Source organism: Tigriopus californicus, chromosome 8 (genome assembly GCF_007210705.1).
Source record: "Tigriopus californicus strain San Diego chromosome 8, Tcal_SD_v2.1, whole genome shotgun sequence".
Lineage (NCBI taxonomy): Eukaryota > Metazoa > Arthropoda > Copepoda > Harpacticoida > Harpacticidae > Tigriopus > Tigriopus californicus.
This window is the reverse complement of record NC_081447.1, coordinates 7,270,217-7,289,409: the sequence shown is the minus strand read 5'-3', so window position 1 is coordinate 7,289,409 and position 19,193 is coordinate 7,270,217. Positions and strand designations below refer to the sequence as shown.

At 42.9% G+C, this 19,193-nt stretch overlaps 1 protein-coding gene and 1 long non-coding RNA gene across 4 annotated transcripts in view; one reads left to right on the top strand and one right to left on the bottom strand.

Moving 5' to 3' along the window:
• LOC131884414 (uncharacterized) overlaps positions 1-19,193 on the top strand; it is a 44,149-nt gene that overhangs the window by 11,836 nt on the left and 13,120 nt on the right. The gene's annotated exons all lie outside the window — the stretch shown is intronic.
• On the bottom strand, positions 1,071-18,005 carry LOC131884419 (uncharacterized). The gene is made up of 2 exons (XR_009373719.1): positions 17,583-18,005; positions 1,071-1,280 (listed from the first exon to the last, which is right to left on the bottom strand). It is a non-coding gene; the product is annotated as an uncharacterized LOC131884419 (long non-coding RNA).

Below are 19,193 nucleotides of genomic sequence, written 5' to 3'. Positions count from 1 at the left end.
GGCTTTTGGACACTCAAGAGAAGGGGTCTAAGAACTTTGACAAGTGTGCAAATTTGTCAATGTCATAGCCTCATGATAGCACTTGATACAACATTGTATGCACCTTGCCATCATTTGGGAACAACTCTAAATCCAGCCCCACCAATCACGAAGACTATTGTGGATAGCAAGAAAACTCGATGACGGACAGATGAAGCCATTCAGACTGCGAAGGTTTCCACGCTTCTTACAAGAAAGCCAGCTTCTATATAGATGAAACGAAGATTGCATGCCTTCCTTTCCGTTGGGAGCAAAATAAATATACAGTCTGATCATTTTAGGTCCATCCAATGAGATTTGAGCCTTTTCATGGATGCCTCTCTGCCTCTATTCCTCTACTGCAAATTGCTTTCCACTGAGTAGAGCACTAGGACTATAGGACTAGATGGCCACTGAAAAGGAAGAACTAGTCTATGTCTTTCGGAGTTTTTGCGTGGCCAAAACCTTGGCCGATGAGAGATGCTCTCTTGTTCTTTGACTGGTCTGTCCTATCATGACGGAGTATGGACTTGGGTTCCAAGCTCGGTCAAGTCAGTGCGAGGACGGATGACTCGACACTGATTTTCGCCCCTTCCGAGTCTTTTCTTCTCGCGGTACATTCATCTTAGATGGAGGGATCTGCTGATTCCTTTCCTTTTGGTACAACTTCCCGAGATCCCTGAGAGCGAACAAGCATTGTGGAGAGAAATCTGAAATGCTTTTAATGCCGACTCTTTTTGCCCTCAAAAGTGGAGAACTATCAATCTTTTGTTATGGGGTTATTCCCTCGTCGCCGCCTCGCTCAGCTAGCACGCTGAGTTTTCAATCTCTTCTTTCACTCCTTTCCTTTCTGTGGTGGCGAGGGAGATTTTTGTGGTGGATCTGGTCGGGTCCAAGTGAAAAGCTGGGCTCAAAACCAAAGCTGCTGTTTTGAAGCAAAAAAGTCCGCCCACAGTCCGTTCTTTCCATCTCGCCGTATCAGTAGAAGAGCTCAGAAAACGATTGAATGAGTAGTTGCTAGCTTGTGACAAAATAAGGCTACAACTTTGGAACAAGGACCTCAGGGGATATGTTTGATAGCTCTTTCCACACCGGATAGATAAGGTCATGATTTATGGCAATCTTGTGCTAATATTGACGCTCGCCTATCATCCGAGGTTCCACGAGTGGGAGCCAGGAAATCGTCGGATGGCATCCGGTTCCAGGAAAAAAAACATTCCTTTGGCGCTTTTCCAATTGAAGATCATGACAAATTGCACTTCCTAAAAGAGAGACGAAACGTATCAATACCCTTGTTCCTATTGTGCGATTTTTAAGGAAGAGACAAGCTTCGCTTTGAACGACCAACCAACCCTAAGAGCTAAGAAGCTAGTTCTTAATGGAAGTGACTGTCATGAGATGGATCTAGAATTTGGAACAAACTTCGACTTTTTGAAACGTAATATAAAAATGCCGACTTGACACATATCAAACGACTTTTCAAGTGGCACATTCTTCTTGTCGTGGCTTGAGTAAAAAGAGTTTGTTATTTACTAGCATATGGTCTTCTAGCCTTCCGCCATTCATTCAAAAGCAAGTTGCGGGATGGTTGAGCGCCATACGCCCAAAACATTTGTTGAAGAGCAATTATCTGGAACCGAAAAAGTTGTTCATTTTTTATGATTTTGTGTTTCAATGACCTAGCTGTGCACCTTCCATTGTACACATTACTTGTTACCTTGACTGGCAATATATCTTGGTTGCCTCTCATTTGATAGCAAATTTACACGTGGCCTCAAATATAGCTGTCCCTTCGTGGGAGTCGTCCAAGAAAGTAAATCTAGTTTCGCACGACAGAAATTAGCGAGCGTGTGGCTTGATCCCGGTGTCGTCCGTCGAGCGCAAAAATGCATTCTGCAATCTGCTCGACACCTCGTTGAGAAAAAAAACCGACGAAAACTTGGCGACTCTATGAATTCCTTCCGAAATTCCATTCATCGTTTCGAAACCGCTTCTGATGCGACTGTTTCTTCGGCTGCCTCTATCGGGCCAAGAGCTCTTGGGAGATTTTTATCACACACGAGAAGTGAACAAGCAATGACGCTTGTCGTCTTCTGAATTTAGCTACTCTCAAAAGCGAAAGCATCTTCTTCGGGAGGCGGATGGATCTCTCACTCACTCACTCTCTGTCGCTTGTTGTAACTTGAGAGGAATCTAATGATTCGCACAACCCCTATGATAAAAGACGGGCGTTGTTTCTACATTCGAGGAGAGCAAACTTCCGAGACTTTCGCTCCCGTTTGTGGCCGACTCATAGAAGTAGATTTGGGATATTTCTCCGTTTTTCGCGGAAACAATGGGTGTTTAGAACAAGTTTGAGTGGGCATTAATCTTGCCTCGAGGTGAATGCACCGAGAACAAAGAGCACACTCTCGAGTGATTGTGCTGGCCCACCTTTGGCGGGAAACACTGTTCAAGGAATTTCAAATTGTCCCACCTGGTCCACTCGATGGATTTTCAATACTCCGCTGTATTGTCCAATAACGACTATGTTGATTCTCAAGGTTGCACTTTTATACGAGTATCTTTCGCTCCACATATTTGACATATTTATGAACGCGAATTGCAGATTGAGTTAAGAACAGATCACTCTAAGATCCAAATAGATTATAGTCGTTCTAGATCCACGGCCAGATTTGGAGTAGCTTGAACTTGGATCAAAATAGACTTCCTAAGCCGGCAGAACTAGAGACAAGGCACCTTGTTCAAAAAAAGACGCCTTCTCGTTCTTACGAAGACAAAACAAGACCTGGCTGATCTGGTGGAGTGTTTTTCATTTCTTCTTCATTCTGTTGTCTTTCTAGGTAAGTGTCAAGCCGTCAGAGCATCAAACTTCTTGTTCATAAACGCCAAATGCCAAGTGTCGAAGCCATGAGATCACCTTGTCTAATGCTAAGACTCCATGGCTGCCAGTACAAAGTTATAATACGGTAGGCGACACTCCTGTCTATGCACAGTGCTTAGGACATTAGATACGTACATAGAGTACAGTAGACGTAAGCAGAAATCGTGGTGTTCCTTTTGGCGAGGGAAATGAGCAATCGGCATGGGCAAGAATTTGACCACTAAAGAAAACAATCTCGGGGTTGTCAATTTTGCCCTCTGTGCTTGTTGTTTGCGAAGGTTCGATCCACTGGGGCGGAAAGGGACCCAGAGCGCAAGTGAACTCTTTGTCAGGGTTAGGTCGACGATTTACGAGGTTAATGATTTGTGAAAGAACACGATCCCGTATTCGATTGCTTAGCGGATGTTTTTGCTCCTTTGTGCCGAAATGAAGCAGGGAACAGAAACGAAAGTCGACAAATGACTCGAACCTCGTCGAGGACGGAAAGTGCTTAATGATATGGACGTCAGAGACTTCAAAGCCCTGTTTCCATTTTCCGGGGATTTGGCCCCTTTTATGTCGGCTTGTTCAAGGCGGAAGAAAGGCTGCTCAGAGGAGGAGAGACAAGGGAGAGCACATAATTACGAGCTTGGTTCATCTTGGTTGCTTGAGATCATGCATGAAGATGCACTATTCTAAGAGGGCTCTGGGTTTGTGCCACGCGGAAACGAAGCGTTATATCCCAAGTGAGTAAAGTTGGTTGTAGTTGTCGTCGCAACCAGAACGGATTTCCCTTGTTTGCGTGCATCTCTGGATCAGGGCCAAAACCATTCCATCCAGATTAAACAGCCTTTGTTGGCACAAGTTTGATCGCACAGAATCAGAACCTCAGGATCGCTCTCGGTCGACGGCAAATCAATGCGAGCCAATCGTGATTGAAAAATAGCCACAATTTTGCTTTAAGAGGGTGGCTGTTGTCGTGGTTTTCAATACGTAGGTAGGTACAAGAGATGAAAGCAGGCTCCTTCTCACTCTCCATGAGGTGGCTGGATTGTCAACAGAAAGCGAGCCATTGGCCTTTGTTTTTCTGGTAGATTGGTTTCATTTGGATTAGTAAGGGCGTTTTAATCTGGCCGAATGCCTCGCTCATTTTCGAGTAAAATCCCGAGGGTCTTATTTGGAAGCGCCATAATCCCATCCATCTTAGTCATAGTAGTGAATTATGTGTATGCAGAGTCGCTATTGGGAGATCCTGGCTCGACACTTTTGTAAAACGTAATTAGCTCCAAAGAAATTAGTGAAGAATCCCTTTAGGCCATGTTGAAAGCTTAACTAACGCATTCATTACCATTAAACTTTCAGGCTATTCATATGTGTTTTCTCATTAATGAAGTGCGTGTTGCTGCTCAATCGGACCCATGGTCACCTTGTGCCATGGTTGTGTTGAGTTTTCCATCACTTTTCTTGTTCGTGTAGTTGAGAATGCCAAGGCATTTGTGTCATCGGACGTACAGACAGAATCCCAACACTGATATCGAACAACCTTTTGTTTAACTTCGTGCAAGTAAATGTAGGAGCAAATATATCTATCATGGTACCCGCAGTCCAATGTTTGTCTTGGCCATATCGTCAACAAGATCGGCTCTTCGCATTGTCGGGAAACGAGCGTATTTACAAACCTGGTTGTAAATAATATGCGTGATTCCTTTTCATGCCTCCGACGCTTCATGCGACCGAGGAGGAGTTCACCTTCCTTGTGCGTGTTGAACGGGATGGATGCCTTTGTGGGTCCCATGTTTTGGAGATGCTCTTGTTTGTTTCTTGTTGTCGATAGAACTTCGGTCGGACTTGGCTCTGGCCTCTTCTTTTTTTGTTCTACCAACAAGAAGTATTCATCTTCACTGGAGAGAAAAGGGAGGATGGATCGAGGCTAAGATGCTGGCAGTGGTGGTATTGGTGAAGAGGAGAAAGAAGGAGAACCACGAGGACGAGTAGAAAGAGGACTAAGAGGCCGAGGAGGCGAGGATTGTCGTGGCGATGGTTAACCAGCATAATTAACCGAGAACAAAGCAACTGTGGGATGAGTCTTTCTGCTCCCAGATTCTTCCTCTCATAATTTGTCTGAATCAAGACCTACGTAGAAGCGTGACTTGTGACGTGGAAGAGCATGGGGCATTGGACCGGAAATGTGAGATTGTTCGCAGGCAACACCACAGAAAATATGGCAATGTTGCATGAACATGTGCATTTTAATGCAGATGTTCTAGGTCAAATAATGGTGGGTTTCTTTCTTTTTACGAATATTAGTTGGAGGGGGGTTAGTCAATATGACATTAGTCAAGCTCCTCGAATAGCCAAATGAGAACAGTTCCAAACAAAGAAAGTTTGAAGTTCTTTTCTAAATTGTTTTCAAAAATCATTTGTCTTGGGACCAAAGTAATTATTGTCAATCCTAAATTGTTTGTATTTTTCCTTGGCTACGCGTTTGTTGTGCAAGCATCCTGACTATCGTGTTACTGGTGTTTTGGGTTGCAATTACAGAAACGAGGGTGATTATGCGAAAGAATTCGCTTCAATGTTTCCCATCAAAGCTGTCCCTCCCGCTTTGATTGAAGTTTTTGTCGCTCATTATTTACGCAGACGCATCGTCATTGTCGAAAACGAGTGCCGGTAGGAAACGTTGGTTCTATCATGAATGATGGATGAATAAACGAGTCAACAAGAGACATGTTTGGCTCCAGTCAGAAAAACATCATTTGGATCGTTAGCTTTCTTTTATTCCATACCTCATAATCAGGAATATCAAAAATCAAGTCGGGGAAACTTAAATGGCCCTTCCTGTACGCAGGGTGGACCACTAGGTTAGACATTTGACATAATTTAAGTGTACCCGGTCCATGGTCGTTTCAATCTGACCATTTCATCTCTTGATGACTTCCAATTTTAGATTGGAACCGGCTGGTTAGAAGGGAAGAAAAAAGAGGAAAAGAACCACCATATCGTGCGCGTTCACGTTTCACGTTACACCAGTTGTGCTTGTCCCCATCAGGGATTGCCTTTGAATGTTTATGGGCTTTTCCTGCGATAAAGTCCCTCCTTTTCCTGCGTTGGTCCATGCGGACAACTCTAAAGAATTATGATGATCCGTTCGCATGCCTCTAAAGACCTATCCCCTGGAAAATGACTTGGTGGTATCGAGTTGACTCAGGCAGTCAAAAAGACTCACATCGTATCAATAAGAGGATCAGACCCAATTTTCAAACAGTCTCCCTATGCATTTTTCATCGACAAGGACGACAAGCAAAGTGCGGGGGTTGAGAAAACAACATGCCAGCCTAATGCTTCCTGATCATCGGAACATGTGCTGAGGAGGCGAGAAAGCCTTTGAGTTATCCTTCTTTTAGAATGATGACATTTGCTGCCCAAGGAAAACCATCCAATGGACGTCGGTTAGGGGAAATGGGTTGGTTTTTGTAGCTTGTTTTCTTATGCGTTTTCCCTTGGTTCTTAGAATTGCCTCTCCGTACGTATGTGACCATTTTACCCAAGCAGGGAATCACCAGGCTCAAGGCGGCTTAGTTTTTGAATGGCGTTGTGGGTGAGGATTGAGAACCTTACCACAGCACCTACTTGGGAATATGTTTGTCCTGGCACTTGCAAGACTATGTACGTAGTACTGTTGGTTGTGGGCGGGAGACTCATATTATTGGTGCCGTTCATAATCTCCCAAAGGCTTTGCATGAACCATTCTAATTGCTTACGAGGGATTTCTACCAGCTTATGTACCATGCTACCATTCCTCATCGGAAGGTTTCCTGTGCTTCGTGGACCTACACCAAATGACCGTATTGGATTAACAATGGTATTCGGCAGCTGGCTCTTTCATCAAAGCAAAACCTCATGCGACCAGCTCCCGGATTGTGACTGCTTTCCTTCCAATGGAGCTGTTCCGTGTGAGAAGGAAAAGAAATTGCCCTGCCATTTTGAGTGTGCTTTTCCAAAGGAATTATTGGAAAGTCATTAAAGCTAATGGTCAATTAGAAGCAAACGTTCGAATCATAAAATGTTCCCTTGGCACGGATCTTCCACGACCTCCTTTCTCCCACGTGCCAATTTCAATTATGAATATGGTTAGACTGAGGCATAAACGTACGTACAAAAACTCCCAAGGACTATCATTAATCGTAAGTTTGGCAGCAACTTTTAATAACAAAAATGTCTGCTTCTGAACCTATCTCGAAACTCCTAAGCGTGATCCAAGATTAATTTTTTTTTCTCCTAAAGAAAGAAATGAACGTGGCTTTTGTTGTCTAGTATGAAGTGGATAGGCCATGCTCGCATTCCATTTATGCTTTGATTATCTTGGAAGATATGTAGCCGAGCCTTTGGTCTAATGTTTATGCATGTTATATACGTAGATGGCTAGTCCGATGGGCTCACCGAAAATTAAATGAAAACTACCGGATATTAGGCTCTTTGTATCCCTTGCCTGGTTGACCTTGAACCGTCTAACCGTCTGATTCATGTTTCACCGGCCATTTGAGACTGCTGATAAGCAATCGGATGGATGAAGTACTTGATTGCAGTTTTAGACAAGGCTTGAGAGTACGATTCTTGTCTTCGAACTCAAATCTCGATTCCCCTGTGCTAAAGAAAGACCTCCGTTTCAATTTGAATGGTTCTTGTCAATCGCTTTTGATTTTTGAAATATAGCGAGAATTTTCGTTTGACGAAAATGAGCACGTACACTCAGTGTGTGCTGGGTGGCTGTATTAACAAAGAAATGGATCTCTGAATTCGAGATTGTCTTGGCGTAATTGAGTATTATGTAATCATTTTGTTTGTTGCATTTTCAATTTGATTCAGAAGCTGGGTTGCTGATTTATTTCTTCAAACATTTGTTGGTTGTGAGTTGAACGAGTTGCAACTCAAAATCGTATCCTCTAAATTCTCTGGGCTCCTTCTGTCTTTGATCTATTTCAAATCTTAGTAATCTTTCGGAAGTGTTCAACAATAGAACGGACGAGGTGAAAGTTCTTGAAGATGAGGTTTTCTTTTTTGAGAATCATTGTGATCCAAGTTGGTGGATTTCTTCGTTTTCGTCTTGCCAGAACCGTTCTTTTACAACTTGAAGTACACTCCTCCGGAGTGTCATGCCTTTGAAATTCCCATGTAAACTTTCCAGTTGAAGCCATAATGCTGGTTTTAAGAGCTCTTTAAAATGACCCTCTTGCCTTGGGTTTATTGCGAAAGCTTTACCTCTAGCTCTTGAAGACTACCATGGAAGGAGGTATAATGTTTCACTTCCAGAGATAAAATTTCATGCCAAGCTAATGCCATGAAAACATAACAAGGCAACTAGACATTTGATATCGATCCGAGAAAGGGGATCTCAAATAGAGACCCAAATCCCGCTTACGGCTGGTTTGTCTATCTGTGCTCAAAAAGCTTGCAGGAACAATCTAATTGAATATCATTGAGACCGATGAGGACGTAATTTGAATATTCCTCGGCCATTTGAGGGGCAAACAAGAATTATATCACGGCGAACCCATCACAGCTAGCTTTTAATCTCTCTCGTTTCCAGGCTCTCAATTGATTGGCCTCGATCGAGAGGGAAAAAACCATCTCAAAATGGGAACGCATTCTCTTTCAGCCTTTTGGTCAATTCAGTTGACTCCAAATTGAGTCATTAGAAGTGGGGCGGCAGAAGGCATAAATTGTGAAACTCGAGGCCCTTTGATGTAGTTCCAAGTTAGATGTTCGCTCGTAGTTCTACTTATTGGAAGGTGACCTTGGACAATGAAGCCGTTAAAAGTCAATATGAAAAGCTTCTCATTTGAAGTGTTGAATAATAACCATTTAGTTACACTGTGTGTGTTCCACCCCCTTTCTTTGCTTGAGGGCTTGGAAAATGATTCGAGTCTTGTTTGAAGCCCACGTCGTACTTAATCGAAAACGTGGGCAGGGTTTAGAAGTTTATCCATTATCTGGGTAGTGGGTTCAGGATGTTGATCTCAAAATTGAATTCAGTCCCCCCGTTCGAAATTGATGATCGTTGCATTCAATATGGAAATTTTCTGGCTCTTTGCATTTACAGCAGAGACAATGTCACATATGATTCTAAAGCGATCTCTATTATTGTAGATTTAAGCCCCTGATTGTTTTCTGGGAGCGTGCTTCATCCCACCCCATAAGAACTTCCAAACTAAGAGTCTCTCGAGGTCAATTTCATGCCTCTGAGACTCGATCTAAAGTTTGACCAGACAGACATTGGAAATCTGCTCGGGTTTTGTATTCAGACGAGCGAGAAGAAGAAGAAGCAAGTGACTGAAAGACTGAGTCTCTCAAAGTTGGTTCAAAAGTGTCGGTTGATACTCTTAGTACGTACACGTGGTACATGATGGCCCCCGTAGAGCTCCCAAACGATGTTCGGGGACTTCTTCCTCGAACCACCATTGCTTGGGTCTCATAGTGGCTGCCTCTCAGTGGTCTGGTGAGTTATATTGGTCGGAGGTTCAAGGACTGGGATGGTAGGGTCTCTTTCCGCAAGGACTTGATGTGAAACTTTCAAAACTTCATTTAGTCATTTCATCGCACTGGATTGGAATAGAAGCCTGTCAAAGATGCTACCAAGCTCTTCTTCGTGCGCATTGTAGATGGATAACTTTGCTTATTTTCAACATTTGAAACTAACGACCATTCTTTTTCCGAAGAAGCACAATGACCACCATTATCCATATTGTTGCGATTCCTAACTTGAGCGCCATGCTAAAATAATCATCCACAGCCTGAATGAATTTGACCAAATTCTGGAACAGAGTTGTTTCATACTAAAGATGCGATGCTTGCACGAGAGTTGTCATAGGAGAGTAGTGTTCACGTGTTCTTCGACATTCTCGAGAGTCTCCTTAATCCTGATGTCAATCCCGACCTCTCCAAAGTTTGCAAATCCTACTTTATTCTCCACGCCTACTTCCTTGGTCTTGCTCGTCTTCTTTCCCTCTCCTCCTTCTTTTTTTTACTTCTTCTTCTTCTTCTTCTCCTTCTTCGTCTTCCTGCTTTTCTTCTACCATATTCTTCTTTGGTTTTGAGCGTGGCCTCTATGTGTCCTCCCTCTCCATCTTTGGCTTGGGTTCGCGGGCCGTCCTCGTAAGTGGTTGGGGCTGAACTTGGATGTCGTTCCATTTGACAGCTCCAGGGTGCAAAGAACAACTTGAACAAGACGAAAAAGAAGAAAAGAGGAACTTTACCCCAACAGACTCATGCAGCAACCATGAATGCACAATGGAACAAACATGATGGATGGCGGATCCATGTTGGTTGAATGAAAATAGAGATTGGAGCTAGGAAAACTTTTCATTTGGTCTCCATTTCCAAGGCTCTTTTCTCATGCATACTACGTACTCGGGAAGAGTGGATAAATTCATGTGACGGTGAGGACCGGAGAGAGTGAGAAGGCGCTAGCTTTGAGCTTTGCCCTTCTTCCACATTAATTCCACCACTAAAGGCTCACCTCGAAGGAAAGTTGCTCTTTCCCCCTCCTTCCTCAAGGCTCTCTGTACCGGTACATGTCGGTAATTGCTATTCGGTTGTACAAAACGTGGATGTTTAAGCTCTTCGTGCGCTTAGCCCTGTTTTTCTTCATTACGGGATTACTCTTAGGTCCTTGGAAATTGTAATTTATGTCCAAAGCCTAAATAGCGAATCAGACGAAGGTCCGTTATCTGAGATACATAGTACATACGTACAGGGTGGCTTCAAACACTGGGCCATATATTTCCAGATTTCCGACGACCGGCCACTAGGTTAGCTAAGCAGCACAATAAACCGGTTTGCGATGAATTCCTAGGAGAACATCTTTTGTGCTCCTTTTAGACAACCAAGAGGTCGGTCGTCCGACATCCAGAGTCTAGAAATCTATGACTGGGCACACAAGGGTTTGCAAACAATGTGTGAAGCGAATTCGTTGACATTTGGTTCGCAAATGCTTTATTATATGACAAGCAGAGAAATTGGGTTGTTCTGTCAATAAATAGCGAGCTGGGGACTTGGATTGCAAAAATGAAGAAAATCTGAAAATTTACTTTTTAACAGGAGGTTCCCTACCCCTTAATACAATGGGCCGGAACGCCTCCGGCCATCTGTTTTATAAAGGCAAGAGTAATTTCTTGGAAACTGAGGGCCCAAAACGCAGACGGAATTGCATTAAACTTGAAACAAAACATACTTCATTGTGAAAAACACCGAGGTCAAAATCAACAGGAGTCTTTAAAGGTTCACGCAGAGGCTACAAAGGAAGCAAAGAAACTTTACATCAAGTTCTAAATGTTTCATTGATGTTGTGCCAGTGAAATATTTATAATTTGAATTCATAGAAATGAGGCTGGGCAATGTCAGGAAATTATCAACAGTTTCAAGTATTCCATTCCTGACTGAGGGCTCGTCATTCTTTATTTTCTCCTGAGTGAGAAGCACTTCACTGACAATTCAGTATAATCGGGAGGAAAAAGGTATTTGTCAGAGTCTAAACCATCATACATGATCTGCTCTTGAACCAACCACTTGGCCAACACCATTCATTGGCTGAGTTACAATGTCTTTACTCCTGGACTCTTTGACAACGACCTCAAAATCAATATGGCGGTGTACATTGATATGCTCTATAAACTACACTCGAACTTTAGTTGTATTAAACAGATTATTCTCCAACCATGTGTTGTTCCAGCACATAAATTGAAGAGATCTGCTGGCGAATCCACACAAGGTTTGACGAATTTGGAATTTGTGTTTGAGGTACTCACCAAAGATGTTTTTTTCATCTGAGCAGAACTTCACGCTAAAATAACTGTTCAAAAACAGTTGAAGTGTTGAAGCAAGCAATTAGAAGAGCCATAGACAGCTTGTCGCTTAAATATGTCATCAAAACCAACGGGATCTCTCCCTCTAGAGGGGCCCAAATAGTTAAAAATTATCCAACATTTTATGGACTAATCAAAACAACAAACCTTCATTTCAATGCTCAAACGCTCAAACATGAATCTCTTTCCACCATTCAGAATTTCCTATTGATCTTTAAAGTATGCCCATTGTGTGGAGCCACCCTGTTTGTAACGCAGTAAGTAGACCTTGTGAATTTTTTCCAAACAAGGTTGCTCAATCCACACATAAAGAAGATTATACCGTAATCTTGAAAATACTTGCTTGGTCCGCGTCAACCCCTTTCATGGGAATGTCGGCCGTTTTATGACTTTCCTCCTTGCTTTGACGTAAAAGGTGTAGCTATCTATATGTGTTCGAGTCCCCGTCGTAGATGAATACAATTAGTATTTCAAATTAAGTTGCCAAGTGTTGTTCTGTGGCACCTCATCAGTCAGGCTAAACCAACTCCATGGGACCGTTAAACAAACAGCTGATGAGTGGGCCTTAAAACAATGATGGAACGGTTATTTTTCGCGTTTGAAAAAAAAACCCAGTTGTTAAAATTCGGACCTGGAGCCTTGCAAAGTAAGATAAAAATTATACACTCATTGGCTTGTACTCTTGATTTCATTACATGCTTTTGATCGAGTGTATTTGTATGATATTATAAAAAGAAATACATAATGTCGATACCAACTAAGCAACACTATCACAAACTCATGAGTTCTTGGATCGAAGAGTTCTGAGGGGAAAATCGTGCTCCAAGTCTGTGGAATTCATATCATGATAGTAAGTGATTGATGTTCAGAAAGGAAAACTTTCTGGATTAATTTATACACTTTTCTAGGCACCAACTACTATTTAATATTTAGACCTACTTAGAAGGTCTTGATGTGTTTCCTAATGAAAACACTCTTGAGAGGAAATTAAGGTCTTGGAGGGGGGCGTGAAGGTCAGATCGATCAGTCAAGCCAAACGTCCACCCGAAAAACTTGGCCATAATATTTATGATACATCAGTTTACGGACGTCCTTACCCATGGATGGGCAACCACACACACCTCTTAACAGATTCATAGACAGTATGCGGTTGATGGCTTTTGAAACTTACTGGTTCGTTCCAAACTATCTGAATGACAAATTTCTTTCAATTTGTCACTCTTATATGTAGTACGTAATCTATCTTCTTAAAGAAGGGGAGAGTCATGATTCCATAAGAAAAATCTGAGTAAGGAAATCCTCGTGTGCATTTGTGGATGGCATTGGCATCAATGATAAAAAAGAAGAGCAGTAATCGAAAAACCGACCAGATCAAGTGTTCTACTCAGATCGATCACTTGGTTGGGGTGGAGAGTACGCAGAACTTTCTGTTCCCCCTAACGGCCTTACTAAGATAATAACGAATGAAGATGAGTGACTATGTGGGAATTGGGAAAAGGTTTCGTTTGTGGCCTTGGATGATGAAGCTGTTCTCACACGCTGCTCTTGGCTATTGCTACATTATAAGCATGAGTTCACTTCCCCTCATATGTGATCATTTCTACCGCCCTTCCAACTTCAAAACTCTTCCTTTGAGGAATCAAACAAGGTTACAAGGCGTGCCCAAAAGTTTCACAAATTTCAAAGTTTGTGGTTTTAGGGGCATTTTGTCGGCTATACCAATATGAAACTCGCACAAGTCGACAGGAAATAAATGTCATGCCAAAGACTTTTAGCAAAAATAACCCGAATTTTCTCGGCTTTGAAAACAAGATGGACGATCAGACTATAAAATTGGTTCTCTCTTGCTGTTTACCAGAAAAAAGACCTAAAGACGTAGTACATAGGAAATGGTGGCAGGGAGTTTAATCGGATGGAGAGTGTAGTGGCAAGGATCAAACTTGCCCTCTGGTAAATTCTATCTCCTTAGTCGAAACAAGGAGCACTGATAAAAAAAATAAAAATGCTTCTTGGCCCAGGGCGAAATTTTGGAGCACATTTTGGCACCACATTTATCATTGCCGTCGTTTGCAGATTCCAACAGGATGACGCTTTCAACTCCTGTAAATTAAGTTCCTCCCTGAGCCACCAACACTCTAAAGTTGGGTGTGATTTAGTGTTGAACTCTCTCTTTCTTTCTCTCTCCACTATCTTCCATTCTGCCCTCGAGTCCTTCGAAAGGCCGGCCTAACAGGAACTTCGTAGAGACCAGAGAAACTGGGAGGGAATCTAAGATTATTCTTTTTTTTTATATGAAAATGGGCGTGGTTCCTCGTCGTTGCAAAGTTAGATGGTGAGGAGTGGATCTGACAGAGACTCCATCGTCGATTTCGATTTGAACTCTCCGTTCGTGTGGTGTACAAATACTTGGTGCGAAATGGCAGTCCCGAGAAGTTCTTTCCCTTAGCAGAGACCACTTTCATGAAGTGTTGTTAGAGAAGTGCTCTTAAGGTAAATTGGACTGGAATATGTGCAAGTCGAGCAACTTTCCTGTTCTTGGAAATTGGTGCTTGCAAACAGAAAAAACAAGCCCTGTAGTCACTTTCAATGCGTCGAGTGTTACTTTCATGTAATTAAGTAAAGTCATACTACTATCTTGTTGTTCAATGCTAGGGAAATTACCCTAATGCACCAAAGCTAGCCAGCCCTTCAATTTGTTTGCCATCTACCCAGTGGTCTACTTGAATAACAATTTGCCACCAGCCATGTCCTTAGGCTTTTCCAATTTGCATAGTCCCCAAAGTTTATCTCGTTCCCAAAGAAATTGGAAATGCTTCCAGTTGAGTCAGTGAAAAGACACCAATAATAGGCTTGGATTTTGCATTAGTGAATGGAATTGCTCATTACCTGCCTACCTACATTACTAGAGGCGTACAATGGTTAGCGGGTGCCAATCAGTAGGCACCTACCTATCTGATTTGTCTTTATGTTCGCGATTGAGAGAAGATCTGCAACGCAAGCACTTTCCGTCGTAGCTCCTTGAAACGAACTCTCTTGACCCAAGGAAGTCTCCATTTGTAGGAGCTCCAATTAGCCTTGAGAAGGTATCCATAATCGAAGGGAAGTTTTTGCTGCCCTTCGAGAGTGAGTGAACCGCCCGTGATAGCGAGTAGTGACTCTCTAAGGGCTTCCATCAGCGGCATTAACTCATATCCGGATGGAATAGCTTTCTGAGTGACTCGGAAAGACTACCTTGAGTCTGTCTGCCTGGCTCCACCCAAAAGACGATAAGTACTTGTCCTATAGTGGTGGATATTCAGAGTATTCAGAGTCGGAAACTTGAGCTGGCGTGTAGTGTTCCATTGCCAAGAGTGCTCTTGTTCTCTTCCTTGGCGTGTCTGAGAGTAGACTGGTTTTCTCCAACAGTCAGCTACTTTTCTCAACAATTCATCCCCAATTGTACGGTAAGCCTTTCCTCTATCTTATACGTCATGTCAAGGTCTAAAGAAAGGGTTTGTTCTATCTGCCGCAGCCAATTTATAATGAATGAAAACACCCGAGCTTCTTCAAAATAATCGTGAGGTATTTTAATTGCCACCATACAACCAACCTCTGATTATCCTTGTTCGAGGACTGCTTGATTGTTTATAGCTTGCGTGTAGGTATAAATGTTTTGGTCACACCAATGTGGGGTCATTCCTTTGTATGATTGTTTGACAATGGCTGAAAGATCACGGAATGGATGACCATCCGCCGCCTACTCAAGAGAAAGGATCGAGTCGATGTCATGTCCGATTTCCAAAGTTGCATGTTTGAGAAAGAGAGATGCTCTGATTCCGTCCATTTCTTACAATTAAAGTCACTCCCTTTGGGTGAAACAACTTTTGCGCAGTCTGACCGCATTTCACGTCTCTGTTCATTTGGAAATCAGGCGACCGACAGTCAGTCCGAGTCTCCTTTTTCTTTTTTTTTCTATCTGCTTTCCCTCCCTCTTTCCTTCGTTCTTTCGTTCGCTCGTTCGTTCCTTTCGTTTCTGGGGGTCTTGGATAAGTCGAATGTCGACCTTTGTATGTGTTCACCCATGTTATCTCTTTGGTATTGATTCTTCCCATTCGACGGCTGGCTCTTCAACTCGGGTCCTACTTCAATTCATGTGTGTTCGATCTTGAGCACGTCTTCTTTTTCCCACTTTTTTCCCTTCCTTCCTCCATTGAACACGGTGAAACGCCTTCTCATCCTTCTTAAAGTTGGCTGTCCTAGTATTATTACTCCCTCCTCTTTTGTTACAAAGGTTAGGGGTTCCTTCAAAAGCTCACCATTCATGGGAGACAAGGAAGGCAAGAGGACCGGATGGCGTGCTCCACTTTGCTTAGTGGTCCATTATATTCAAACTTTGATCTTTTCCCGAATGGTATATTGTGAAAATTTGACTAACGTCAATTCAAGGCAACACTAGTATTGTTGGGGGTAGAGAGTTCCTCGTCGTCGGATGAACCAAATGTCAGCCGTTTTTGCATCACTTGTGATGGTTGGTAGCCTACGTGTGTAGTTACGTACTCCTGGCTCTTTCCAATGTTGTTCCGAACAGGGTTGTGAGTTGTGACTTGGGCGGGCAAATTTGGGTTGCCTCCTTACGGAGAAAGGCTAGAAATGGATGACCCAGCCATTACTTCGTCTCTGAACAAGACTTTCCATCTCGGAATAGATACCAATCGTAGAATCAAGTGATCTATCTTATGTTCTTTCACTAAGACCTCTCGTCCTCCTCCTTTTTCCTGCCCAATAGTCGTTCGGAATAGTTGGAACCATTGGATCGTAGTATTTGAGGGCTCTGCTCCGGCCATTACGTTCCTGCGTGCATTCGTTGTTGGTTACTCGGGGACCGAAGAACTGAACAAAAACATGGATAACGAAAACTAGAAAACATCTCAGATGGACATGCTCTTAGGTGAGAGCCATTACGAAATGGGCAATGACGACTTACGATCAGAACGTTGTTGACCTGCAACTACCGTTTACATCGGAGCATAATGAAGACATTTGCTCCATCTATAAAGTAATTCTTCCGTCATCTCCCAATACCTCTCAGTGGGTGTCTTTCAAGCATGATTCATCAACGCTGATGTTTCGGTTAGGGCCCATGAGAAGCATCCTGAAAGCTAGAAACACGCAATGAGTTTTCCCCTCTGATATTCGTCGGAGTGTTGGTGTCGATGATCGGAAGCGAATATCTCGCCTCCGAAGTATGTTTAATGTACATTGGTATTGTTTGTGGTAATGGCCTTTCAATCAAATCTAACTGTAGCTAACCGTTGGAAGCCAAGACAAGTTAAACACAAGTTCTGCCATTGTCTGGTTTTCATCATATAACATCGTGATGTATATCTGCGATAGTGGCCACGAACAGAAAAAATACGTTCCTTTTCACTGTCATAAAAATTACGGCACATACGTACATCGTACTGTTCCTATTCACAGATACTCTCGCTCTCTTCTGATAAGTATACTTTCCAATAGCTTTCTGATCTTCAGAACCTTCCGATTTCCCATCAAATCAAAGGCCCCGTCAAATGTGCTAATGTCGTCATTCCCGTGAGAGTTGAGTTTACCATGCAAAAGCCATAGTCAATGGTCCAATGACAGACCCTAGAAAGCACATTTTAGCATCAAAGATTTATACCGTTGTCGAAGAGCCTGGAAGTTACAGTATGTCAAGAGCATTACTATCGTGCTTCCATTATGTTAAGCCTTGTTGCCCTCTCATCGACAGTATTAAGAGTGGGTCGTTACGGACCTTGTGATGTGCTAAGGAGAGAGTGGCTCTACCGTGCAGAAGTAATGTCTGGCCTGAGCAGACTTACCTCAATCCCCCTCAAGATAGCATTTTGCCTGAATGATAGACGCGAAGGAGAAGAGGGCCACCGAATCATAACGAACTCTAGATTTCCCCCATAAATATTCCATTTATGGGCCCCAAGATTCGTCCGTCTTCGGATGCTGTGATGTTATAGAGATCTGAAGAGTAGTCTCTCAGAATCTATCCGTGGATGATCCACGACCAAGGCGGAACTAAAGGAAAAGAGAAGATTTTGAGTTGGGCCAAAAGTGGGAGTCGCTAAATAATGAAAGATAGAACTAGCCATCATTTCGTCAAAGGATTAGCCGATAAACACGAATGGCCTTGTGATTGGTTTGTGTAAAAGGTCGAAAGGAAAATTTATTGAAATTAAATTTTATCTCCACTGTCTTCTACCCTGGGTGTAAAGGCAAGGCTTTGTCAGCGTTTCAAGCTCTATCCATAGTTTTCCTTCAGGCTTGTCCGTTTGCAAATATGAATATCTGATGTTTCTCTCGAGGAAACTCCAACTCTCCTTCACGCTTCATATTTTCGAATACGAAATGACGTGCCAGATTCTTTTGAGCGGTGATTTCTCCCCCTTAAAGTTGATTTGATCCCGGTCCATTTCTTCTACCGAGGCAATATTCATTGGGTAAGCCAGACAAGCCAGGCAAGCCAGGCAAGCCAGCAAGCAGACATCATCATTCATCAGAATGCTACTGCCGTTCTTGCTCGTGGCGCTCATCTAACGAAGAACCCAGAGGCTGTAATGCGGAACAAGCCGAAACCGAAGGTGGCTCATCCAAAAATGCTCCTACTACCTCATTCAAATCCGAGGAAGATGAGCCGGTTCCTCACCGGGGACATATTAATGTTCATTTTAGTTATGTGGCTTTCTCTTCGACTCTCCTTGCGATCTGTGCTATCCCATAAAGGTGCGACAGATTCTTGAATCTGACGGCCATAGGCTAAATGGAATCTGATTCGAAATGCCACCTGAAACTTACGACTTACAGGTGTTCCAACTTGAAAGCGGGAGGGTGAATCTGATTTCTGTCCAGAAATGGCGAAAATCATCAATGTAAACACCGATGTTACATTGAATGCTTTTTGGGCGTTGTACAACAACTACCTCCCAAGATGTTCTCCGCCCTCGTTTCATTCGCTCTGATCCAGAGCACAAAAAGAGGAAAGAGTTATGTCAACGAGAAGCCATATGAAATGAGAGAGAACTTGATCAAGATATTTGTCTGGGATACGTTCCAACCACAGGCAATCCTTCTTGTGTTCCCTGTCTGAGGTAGACCAAGAGTTATTTCCCCTTAGCTGGCAAGCTTTTGGTTGAAGAACATTAGGGAAACTTTTCTTCAATCCTTTTACATTTTGCGGTGGCATCTTGCTAGGCACTAAGATAATGTCCTGTCGAACGGAAAACTTAATCCTGATGTATGAATATCACATTCTCCCAAAGTGCTGCTCGTACGCGATTCAAAACATTTGCTTGGATGTGCACCCAATGTTCCTTGAGCTGCAGGTTTCAATCCACGATTCGATTCGATTCAACTAATTCATTGAGGAGCAACATATTTGGGTATGTGTATTTGTATGGTCTGTAGCGCCTGAGACTGAACAA